The sequence below is a fragment of the Coffea eugenioides genome, unplaced genomic scaffold, assembly GCF_003713205.1.
Source record: "Coffea eugenioides isolate CCC68of unplaced genomic scaffold, Ceug_1.0 ScVebR1_1915;HRSCAF=2850, whole genome shotgun sequence".
Lineage (NCBI taxonomy): Eukaryota > Viridiplantae > Streptophyta > Magnoliopsida > Gentianales > Rubiaceae > Coffea > Coffea eugenioides.
In genome coordinates, this window is record NW_020862354.1 from 10,584 (window position 1) to 21,166 (window position 10,583).

Here is a 10,583-nt window from a genome sequence, read left to right on the forward strand (position 1 = left end):
AATTTGCTATTTGATTGGTTTCCAATCAATTACTTGAGAAACATTAAATCGTATTCCTGATAAACAAAGGCCCTGTTTGGAACCACAGTTTTTTTTGCGAGTTTGTATGCTAATAGTGTGTCGCGCGACCAGATTGCAGTTAGGGGAGGGGGAGGGGAGGAGAGGGGGAGATAAAAAGCTAAAAAAAAAATCCACGGCTACTTAATCTCTGGCGTCGGAGGGTGAGGGGGAGGGGAGAGAAGAGGGAGAGGGAGAGGAAGAAGAGGGGAAGAGAAAGGAAAAAAAAATTGCAGGTTGGCTGCTGGGCGACCAGATCGCAACTAGGGGGATGGTGGCGGGAAATGGGGAGGAGAGTGGGGAGAGAAAAAGCAAAAAAAATAAAATAAAATCCATTGCTGCAAGTTCTTTGGCGTCGGAGGGCGACGGGAGGGGGAGAGGGAGAAGAGGGGAAGAGAAAAAGGGAAAAAAAATTTTCTTACAACTTCTACAGTAAAATTTTAGACAAACACCCAAAAAACTCACCTTCCAAACGATGCTAAAAATATAATAAATACTTGCTAAATATAAGTAAACTCGAAATATGAAAAGGAAAACCGTCTGAAGTTACACAAACTCTACCGATACTGCTGAAAAGGAAGAAAAAACATCTATTATGATACAAACTCCAATCACCAATATAATTGGAAAATCAACCAGAAAACACTCAACAAATTAGGCTGCTTCCATTTCTGATACTCAGCATCAACTTCTAATTTCTCCTTAAAAGACCGGCTATTAATCACAGACACACAGCTCCTAGCTATACGGTTCTTGCAATTCATGGTGTGGAGGATTAAGCATCCAGAGCTTAAGTTGTTCTGCATTTTGAAAGTTGAGCTAACAGATCTTAAGTTGAGGGAAACACAAAACTCAACACTGCACTCTTGGGCTCTTACATTGTGAGTTTAAAGACCGTTTATGTTGTTTGATAACCGAGTAGAAATGGAGATCGGGTGAAATATGAGAGGAATTTGAGCGATCACCCTTTAAACTGTAATATTTGCTCTGTATTAATGGAGAAAAAAGATCATGCGTGGTTTGATAGATTCAATTTTTCGGTGGTAGACAGTCAGGTGAAAACCCTCGTTAAGAGCATATTTTCTCTTAATTGATCGACGCTGTCAAAATGGATGAGTCGGCGTTGATGTCAAATTGTGCCTCTTTCTGAGGAGCCCAACCACCCAAATAATAAAAAAAAGAAAAAAGAAAAAGCGCCCACATTAACGTTCATTGTCGTGGGATAATGGCTCTGTTTGGAACATCAGTTTTTTTACAAGTTTGTATGTTACGAGTTTTTTAACAACTTTTGCTATAGGAATCCCAAAATATTTATCGAAAATTTTAACCTACACACTTCAAAATATCTTACACAAAAACTTTCCTTCCACTTTTCTTCGTTTTCCTCCCGCACCCAACCTACCACGACCTTCGTCACCAGCCACCACTTCCACCACCGCTCTCGGCGCCGGTCACCTACTCCGGCACTGCCGGCCTTCCTCTTATTTTGTTTCTCTCCCTCTCCCTCATCCCCTATCCTCATCTCCTCCCCTCCCCTCTTCCTCTCTCTCTCCACCGTCACTTCCCACTCCTACTAGCTGCGATCTGGTCACGCGATCAGATCGGGAAGGGGGAGGGGGGCTGCGATCCTGTCGGGGGAGGGTGGCGGGGGGAGGGGAAGAGAGGGGGGAGAAAAAGTGAAAAACTATAATCCATGGCTGCTTATCTCTGCGTCGGAGGCGAGAGGGAGAGATGAGGGAGAGGGAAAGGGAGACAGAGGGGAATGAGAAAGGAAAAAAAATTGCGAAGTTGACTGTTGGGCGGGCAGATTGAAACAGGTGGAAGGTGGCGGGAAAGGGGAAGAGAGTGGGGGGAGCAAAAAGGAAAAAAAATAAAATCCATTGGCAGCATAGTTTCTATGGCGTCGGCGGGCGACTGGGAGAGGGAGAGAGGCGAGAGGGAAAAGGGAGTAAGAGGGCAGAGAAAAAAGGAAAAAAAATTTCTTAACAATTCTAACAGTCAAATTTTTAGACAAGACCACCCAAAAAATTCATCATTTGAAAACGGGGGCCAAAAATAATAATAAAGTATTGCTTAATATAGTAAAACTCGAAATAGGAAAAGAAAAACCATCTAAAGTTCCACAAACTCTACCGCTACCTGCTGAAAAAAGGAGAAAAAGACACCTATTGATGCATCACACCACACACACACATACCCAATTAATTGGAAAGATCAAACCAGAGAACATCCACAAATAGGCTGGTTCATTTCTGATAACTCAGCATAGCTTTTCTTAATTCTCTCTCCTAAAAGACCGCGGCTATTAATAACAGGAACCAATCTCTTACGGTATACAGTTCTTGCAATTCCTGGTGGGAGGATTAAGCGTCCAGAGCTAAGTTGTTCTGCAATTTCGAAAGTTGAGCTAACAGATCTCAAACTGAGGGAAACACAAAACTCTCACTACCACTGCTTAACCGCTCTTACATTGTGAGTTTGAGACCGTTAAGTTGTTTGATGACCGAGTAAGAAACTGCGAGCATCGGTGAAATATGAGAGTGAATTTGAGCGATCACCTTTAAAACGGTCACATTTCCACTGTACTAAATTGGGTGAAGAAAAGTCATTGCATGGTTTTCGATAGTTCAATTTTTTCGGTGGTAAGACAGCTTAGAGTGAAAACCCTCGTTAAGAGCATATTTTCCTCTATTGGATCGACGCTGTCAACAATTGTATAGTCGCGTTGATGTCAAATGGGGCTCCTTTCTGCGGAGCCCAACCACCGAAATAATAAAAAAAATGAAAAAGAAAAAGTGCCCGTCAAACCATGTTTTGGAACCGGCCTCAAAACGGATGCATTCGTTGCAAAATATCATAATCCCGAATCACAAAGTTATGCTGAAACCTCCACAATCCCCCAGACCTTTGCTTATCACGAATAACAGTTAGGTCTACCCCTAAATCCTTTTCTTGCATAAGAGAAAACACGGCACTCCAATCTTTCAAATGATTCTTAAATAGCGATTCTAAAAACATATTTACGCTAATGAAATGCAAAGGTCTCTCCATCTTCAGATATTTTTTATAGAAATGATTTCCTAGGAACGGCAAGTGGTGCTTATGGAAGAAAGATGGCAAATCAGAGACACTCTCAGGTCTCAAGTTTCCAGCATTCTTCGCGAAACTCTCCAAATCTGGCTAAATTATAGGAATTATCGTCAATAATCAAAAAACATATAGAATTGGAAAAAAAAATCCGAGATAAAGATGGAATTGAAAAGCTACTTTATCTGTCTAAAACCAGATAAAGATAGAATTCTATGAAAAGGATAAATTCTTGTGCTACAAGTTAAGACAAGTTGGAAATATTTGAATAATTTGCTATTTGATTGGTTTCCAATCAATTACTTGAGAAACATTAAATCGTATTCCTGATAAACAAAGGCCCTGTTTGGAACCACAGTTTTTTTTGCGAGTTTGTATGCTAATAGTGTGTCGCGCGACCAGATTGCAGTTAGGGGAGGGGGAGGGGAGGAGAGGGGGAGATAAAAAGCTAAAAAAAAAATCCACGGCTACTTAATCTCTGGCGTCGGAGGGTGAGGGGGAGGGGAGAGAAGAGGGAGAGGGAGAGGAAGAAGAGGGGAAGAGAAAGGAAAAAAAAATTGCAGGTTGGCTGCTGGGCGACCAGATCGCAACTAGGGGGATGGTGGCGGGAAATGGGGAGGAGAGTGGGGAGAGAAAAAGCAAAAAAAATAAAATAAAATCCATTGCTGCAAGTTCTTTGGCGTCGGAGGGCGACGGGAGGGGGAGAGGGAGAAGAGGGGAAGAGAAAAAGGGAAAAAAAATTTTCTTACAACTTCTACAGTAAAATTTTAGACAAACACCCAAAAAACTCACCTTCCAAACGATGCTAAAAATATAATAAATACTTGCTAAATATAAGTAAACTCGAAATATGAAAAGGAAAACCGTCTGAAGTTACACAAACTCTACCGCTACTGCTGAAAAGGAAGAAAAAGACATCTATTATGATACAAACTCCAATCACCAATATAATTGGAAAATCAACCAGAAAACACTCCACAAATTAGGCTGCTTCCATTTCTGATACTCAGCATCAACTTCTAATTTCTCCTTAAAAGACCGGCTATTAATCACAGACACACAGCTCCTAGCTATACGGTTCTTGCAATTCATGGTGTGGAGGATTAAGCATCCAGAGCTTAAGTTGTTCTGCATTTTGAAAGTTGAGCTAACAGATCTTAAGTTGAGGGAAACACAAAACTCAACACTGCACTCTTGGGCTCTTACATTGTGAGTTTAAAGACCGTTTATGTTGTTTGATAACCGAGTAGAAATGGAGATCGGGTGAAATATGAGAGGAATTTGAGCGATCACCCTTTAAAACGTAATATTTGCTCTGTATTAATGGAGAAAAAAGATCATGCGTGGTTTGATAGATTCAATTTTTCGGTGGTAGACAGTCAGATGAAAACCCTCGTTAAGAGCATATTTTCTCTTAATTGATCGACGCTGTCAAAATGGATGAGTCGGCGTTGATGTCAAATTGTGCCTCTTTCTGAGGAGCCCAACCACCCAAATAATTAAAAAAAGAAAAAAGAAAAAGCGCCCACATTAACGTTCATTGTCGTGGGATAATGGCTCTGTTTGGAACATCAGTTTTTTTACAAGTTTGTATGTTACGAGTTTTTTAACAACTTTTGCTATAGGAATCCCAAAATATTTATCGAAAATTTTAACCTACACACTTCAAAATATCTTACACAAAAACTTTCCTTCCACTTTTCTTCGTTTTCCTCCCGCACCCAACCTACCACGACCTTCGTCACCAGCCACCACTTCCACCACCGCTCTCGGCGCCGGTCACCTACTCCGGCACTGCCGGCCTTCCTCTTATTTTGTTTCTCTCCCTCTCCCTCATCCCCTATCCTCATCTCCTCCCCTCCCCTCTTCCTCTCTCTCTCCACCGTCACTTCCCACTCCTACTAGCTGCGATCTGGTCACGCGATCAGATCGGGAAGGGGGAGGGGGGCTGCGATCCTGTCGGGGGAGGGTGGCGGGGGGAGGGGGGAGAAAGAAAAGTTTAAAAAAACCATTGGCTCTTAATCTCTATCTGAGGCGAGAGGGGAGGTAGAGAGAGGCGAAGGGAGAGAGGGGAAGAGAAAGGAAAAAAAATTGCAAGTTGGCTGCTGGGCGACCAGATCGCAACTAGGTGGAAGGTGGCGGGAAAGGGGGAAGAGAGTGGGGGGAGCAAAAAGGAAAAAAAATAAAATCCATTGCTGCAAGTTCTGTGGCGTCGGAGGGCGACGGGGAAGGGGAGGAAAGGGAGAGAGGGAGAGGGAAAGGGAGAAGAGGGCAGAGAAAAAGGGAAAAAGGGAAAAAAAATTTCTTGCAACTTCTACAGTAAAATTTTAGACAAACACCCAAAAAATTCACATTTCAAACGAGGCCAAAAATATAATAAATACTTGCTAAATATAAGTAAAACTCGAAATAGGAAAAGGAAAACCATCTAAAGTTACACAAACTCTACCGCTACTGCTGAAAAAGGAGAAAAAGACACCTATTATGATACAAACTCCAACCACCAATATAATTGGAAAATCAACCAGAAAGCACTCCACAAATTAGGCTGCTTCCATTTCTGATACTCAGCATCAGCTTCTAATTTCTCCCTAAAAGACCGGCTATTAATCACAGGAACCAATCTCTTAGGTATACAGTTCTTGCAATTCCTGGTGTGGAGGATTAAGCGTCCAGAGCTTAAGTTGTTCTGCATTTCGAAAGTTGAGCTAACAGATCTCAAACTGAGGGAAACACAAAACTCTACACTACACTCTTACGCTCTTACATTGTGAGTTTAGAGACCGTTAAGTTGTTTGATGACCGAGTAGAAATGGAGATCGGGTGAAATATGAGAGGAATTTGAGCGATCACCCTTTAAACCGTCACATTTCCACTGTACTAATGGTGAAAAAAGATCATGCATGGTTTGATAGATTCAATTTTTCGGTGGTAGACAGTTAGGTGAAAACCCTCGTTAAGAGCATATTTTCTCTTATTGGATCGACGCTGTCAAAAATTGATGAGTCGGCGTTGATGTCAAATTGGGCTCCTTTCTGCGGAGCCCAACCACCCAAATAATAAAAAAAAGGAAAAATAAAAAGTGCCCGTCAAACCATGTTTTGGAACCGGCCTCAAAACGGATGCATTCGTTGCAGAATATCATAATCCCGAATCACAAAGTTATGCTGAAACCTCCACAATCCCTCAGACCTTTGCTTATCACGAATAACAGTTAGGTCTACCCCTAAATCCTTTTCTTGCATAAGAGAAAACACGGCACTCCAATCTTTCAAATGATTCTTAAATAGCGATTCTAAAAACATATTTACGCTAATGAAATGCAAAGGTCTCTCCATCTTCAGATATTTTTTATAGAAATGATTTCCTAGGAATGACAAGTGGTGCTTATGGAAGAAAGATGGCAAATCAGAGACACTCTCAGGTCTCAAGTTTCCAGCATCCTTCGCGAAACTCTCCAAATCTGGCTAAATTATAGGAATTATAGTCAATAATCAAAAAACATATAGAACTGGAAAAAAAAATCCGAGATAAAGATGGAATTGAAAAGCTACTTTATCTGTCTAAAACCGGATAAAGATAGAATTCTATGAAAAGGATAAATTCTTGTGCTACAAGTTAAGACAAGTTGGAAATATTTGAATAATTTGCTATTTGATTGGTTTCCAATCAATTACTTGAGAAACATTAAATCGTATTCCTGATAAACAAAGGCCCTGTTTGGAACCACAGTTTTTTTTGCGAGTTTGTATGCTAATAGTGTGTCGCGCGACCAGATTGCAGTTAGGGGAGGGGGAGGGGAGGAGAGGGGGAGATAAAAAGCTAAAAAAAAAATCCACGGCTACTTAATCTCTGGCGTCGGAGGGTGAGGGGGAGGGGAGAGAAGAGGGAGAGGGAGAGGAAGAAGAGGGGAAGAGAAAGGAAAAAAAAATTGCAGGTTGGCTGCTGGGCGACCAGATCGCAACTAGGGGGATGGTGGCGGGAAATGGGGAGGAGAGTGGGGAGAGAAAAAGCAAAAAAAATAAAATAAAATCCATTGCTGCAAGTTCTTTGGCGTCGGAGGGCGACGGGAGGGGGAGAGGGAGAAGAGGGGAAGAGAAAAAGGGAAAAAAAATTTTCTTACAACTTCTACAGTAAAATTTTAGACAAACACCCAAAAAACTCACCTTCCAAACGATGCTAAAAATATAATAAATACTTGCTAAATATAAGTAAACTCGAAATATGAAAAGGAAAACCGTCTGAAGTTACACAAACTCTACCGATACTGCTGAAAAGGAAGAAAAAACATCTATTATGATACAAACTCCAATCACCAATATAATTGGAAAATCAACCAGAAAACACTCAACAAATTAGGCTGCTTCCATTTCTGATACTCAGCATCAACTTCTAATTTCTCCTTAAAAGACCGGCTATTAATCACAGACACACAGCTCCTAGCTATACGGTTCTTGCAATTCATGGTGTGGAGGATTAAGCATCCAGAGCTTAAGTTGTTCTGCATTTTGAAAGTTGAGCTAACAGATCTTAAGTTGAGGGAAACACAAAACTCAACACTGCACTCTTGGGCTCTTACATTGTGAGTTTAAAGACCGTTTATGTTGTTTGATAACCGAGTAGAAATGGAGATCGGGTGAAATATGAGAGGAATTTGAGCGATCACCCTTTAAACTGTAATATTTGCTCTGTATTAATGGAGAAAAAAGATCATGCGTGGTTTGATAGATTCAATTTTTCGGTGGTAGACAGTCAGGTGAAAACCCTCGTTAAGAGCATATTTTCTCTTAATTGATCGACGCTGTCAAAATGGATGAGTCGGCGTTGATGTCAAATTGTGCCTCTTTCTGAGGAGCCCAACCACCCAAATAATAAAAAAAAGAAAAAAGAAAAAGCGCCCACATTAACGTTCATTGTCGTGGGATAATGGCTCTGTTTGGAACATCAGTTTTTTTACAAGTTTGTATGTTACGAGTTTTTTAACAACTTTTGCTATAGGAATCCCAAAATATTTATCGAAAATTTTAACCTACACACTTCAAAATATCTTACACAAAAACTTTCCTTCCACTTTTCTTCGTTTTCCTCCCGCACCCAACCTACCACGACCTTCGTCACCAGCCACCACTTCCACCACCGCTCTCGGCGCCGGTCACCTACTCCGGCACTGCCGGCCTTCCTCTTATTTTGTTTCTCTCCCTCTCCCTCATCCCCTATCCTCATCTCCTCCCCTCCCCTCTTCCTCTCTCTCTCCACCGTCACTTCCCACTCCTACTAGCTGCGATCTGGTCACGCGATCAGATCGGGAAGGGGGAGGGGGGCTGCGATCCTGTCGGGGGAGGGTGGCGGGGGGAGGGGAAGAGAGGGAAAGGGAGAAGAGGGGATGAGAAAGGAAAAAAAATTGCAAGTTGGCTGTTGGGCGGCCAGATTGCAACTAGGTGGAAGGTGGCGGGAAAGGGGGAAGAGAGTGGGGGGAGCAAAAAGGAAAAAATTGCAGGTTAGCTGCTGGGTCGTCCAGACGCACTAGGGGGAGGGTGGCGCGGAAAGGGGGGAGAGTGGGGAGAAAAAAGCAAAAAAAAAAAATTCCCATTGCTGCAAGTTTCTCTGGCGTTCGGAGGGCGCGGGGAGGAGGAGGAGAGGGAGAGAGGGAGAGGGAAAAGGGGAAGAAAGATGGGCAGAGAAAGGGAAAAAAAAATTTTCTTACAACTTCTACAGTAAAATTTTAGACAAACACCCAAAAAACTCACCTTCCAAACGGGGCCAAAAATATAATAAATACTTGCTAAATATAAGTAAAACTTGAAATAGGAAAAAGAAAACCGTTTAAAGTTATACAAACTCTACCGTTACTGCTGAAAAGAGGGAAAAAGACACCTATTATGATACAAACTCCAACCACAAATATAATTGGAAAATCAACCAGAAAGAACTCCAGAAATTAGGCTGCTTCCATTTCTGATACTCAGCATCAGCTTCTAATTTCTGATACACAGGCACCAGGCTCTTAGGTATGCGGTTCTTGCAATTCCTGGTGTGGAGGATTAAGCTTCCAGAGCTTAAGATGTTCTGCATTTCGAAAGTTGAGCTAACAGATCTCAAGTTGAGGGAAACACAAAACTCTACACTGCACTCTTAGGCTCTTACATTGTGAGTTTAGAGACCGTTTAGGTTGTTTGATGACCGAGTAGAAATGGAGATCGGGTGAAATATGAGAGGAATTTGAGCGATCACCCTTTAAACCGTCACATTTCCTCTGTACTAATGGAGAAAATAGATCATGCGTGGTTTGGTAGATTCAATTTTCCAGTGGTAGACAGTCAGGTGAAAACTCCCGTTAAGAGTATATTTTCTCTTATTGGATCGACGCAGTCAAAAATGGATGAGTCGGCATTGATGTCAAATTGGGCTCCTTTCTGCGGAGCCCAACCACCCAAATAATAAAAAAAGAAAGAAAAAAGAAAAAGCGCCCACCTTAACGTTCATTGCGCGTTGAGTCGTGGGATAGTAGCCATGTATGTTTCGAGTTTTTTAACAACTTTTGCTACAGGAATCTCAAAAAACTTATCAAAATTTTAACTTACACACTTCGAAATATCTAATACACAAAAAAATTTTCCTTCAACTTTTCTTCTTTTTCCTCCGTCACCTAACCCATGACGTCCTCCGTCGCCAGCCACCACCTCCACCACCGCTCCAGGTGTTGGTCACCTATTCCGGCAGTGCTGGCCTTCCTCTTTTTTTTTTCTCTCCCTCTCCCTCACCCCCTCTCCTCCTCTCCTCCCCTCCCCTCTTTCCCTCTCCCTCCCCCGCCACCGTCCCCCTCCTGCTAGCTGCGATCTGGTCGCCCGACCAGATCGCAGCTAGGGGAGAGGGACGGTGGTGGGAGAGGGGAGGAGAGGGGGAAAAAAAAAAGCTAAAAAAAAAATCCATGGCTGCTTAATCTCTGGCATCGAAGGGCGAGGGAGAGGGAGTAGGAGAAAAGGGGAAGAGAAAGGAAAAAAAATTGCAGGTTGGCTGCTGGGCGACCAAATCGCAACTGGGGGGAGGGGGAGGGTGGTCGGAAAGGGGGAGGAGAGTGGGGAGAGAAAAAGCAAAAAAAAAAAATCTATTGCTACAAGTTCTCTGGCGTCGGAAGGCGACGGGGAGGGGAGGGAGTGGGAGAAGAGTTGGACAGAAAAAGGGAAAAAAAAAATTTCCCGTGGCTGCTGGTTCTTCTACGTCAGAGGCAGTGATGCCGGGAAAGGGGGAAGGGAGAAGAAGAAGAGAGGAAAGAAAAGAAAAAAGAAAGAAAGAAAGAAAGAAAGAAAAAAAGAAAAAGAAAGAAAAAAGTTTTCATCTTAAAAATTTTTCTTACAACTTCTACGGTAATCTATAATAAAGTTTTAGACAAACATCCAAAAAACTTATCTTTCAAACGGGGCCAATGATTGAGTAACAAA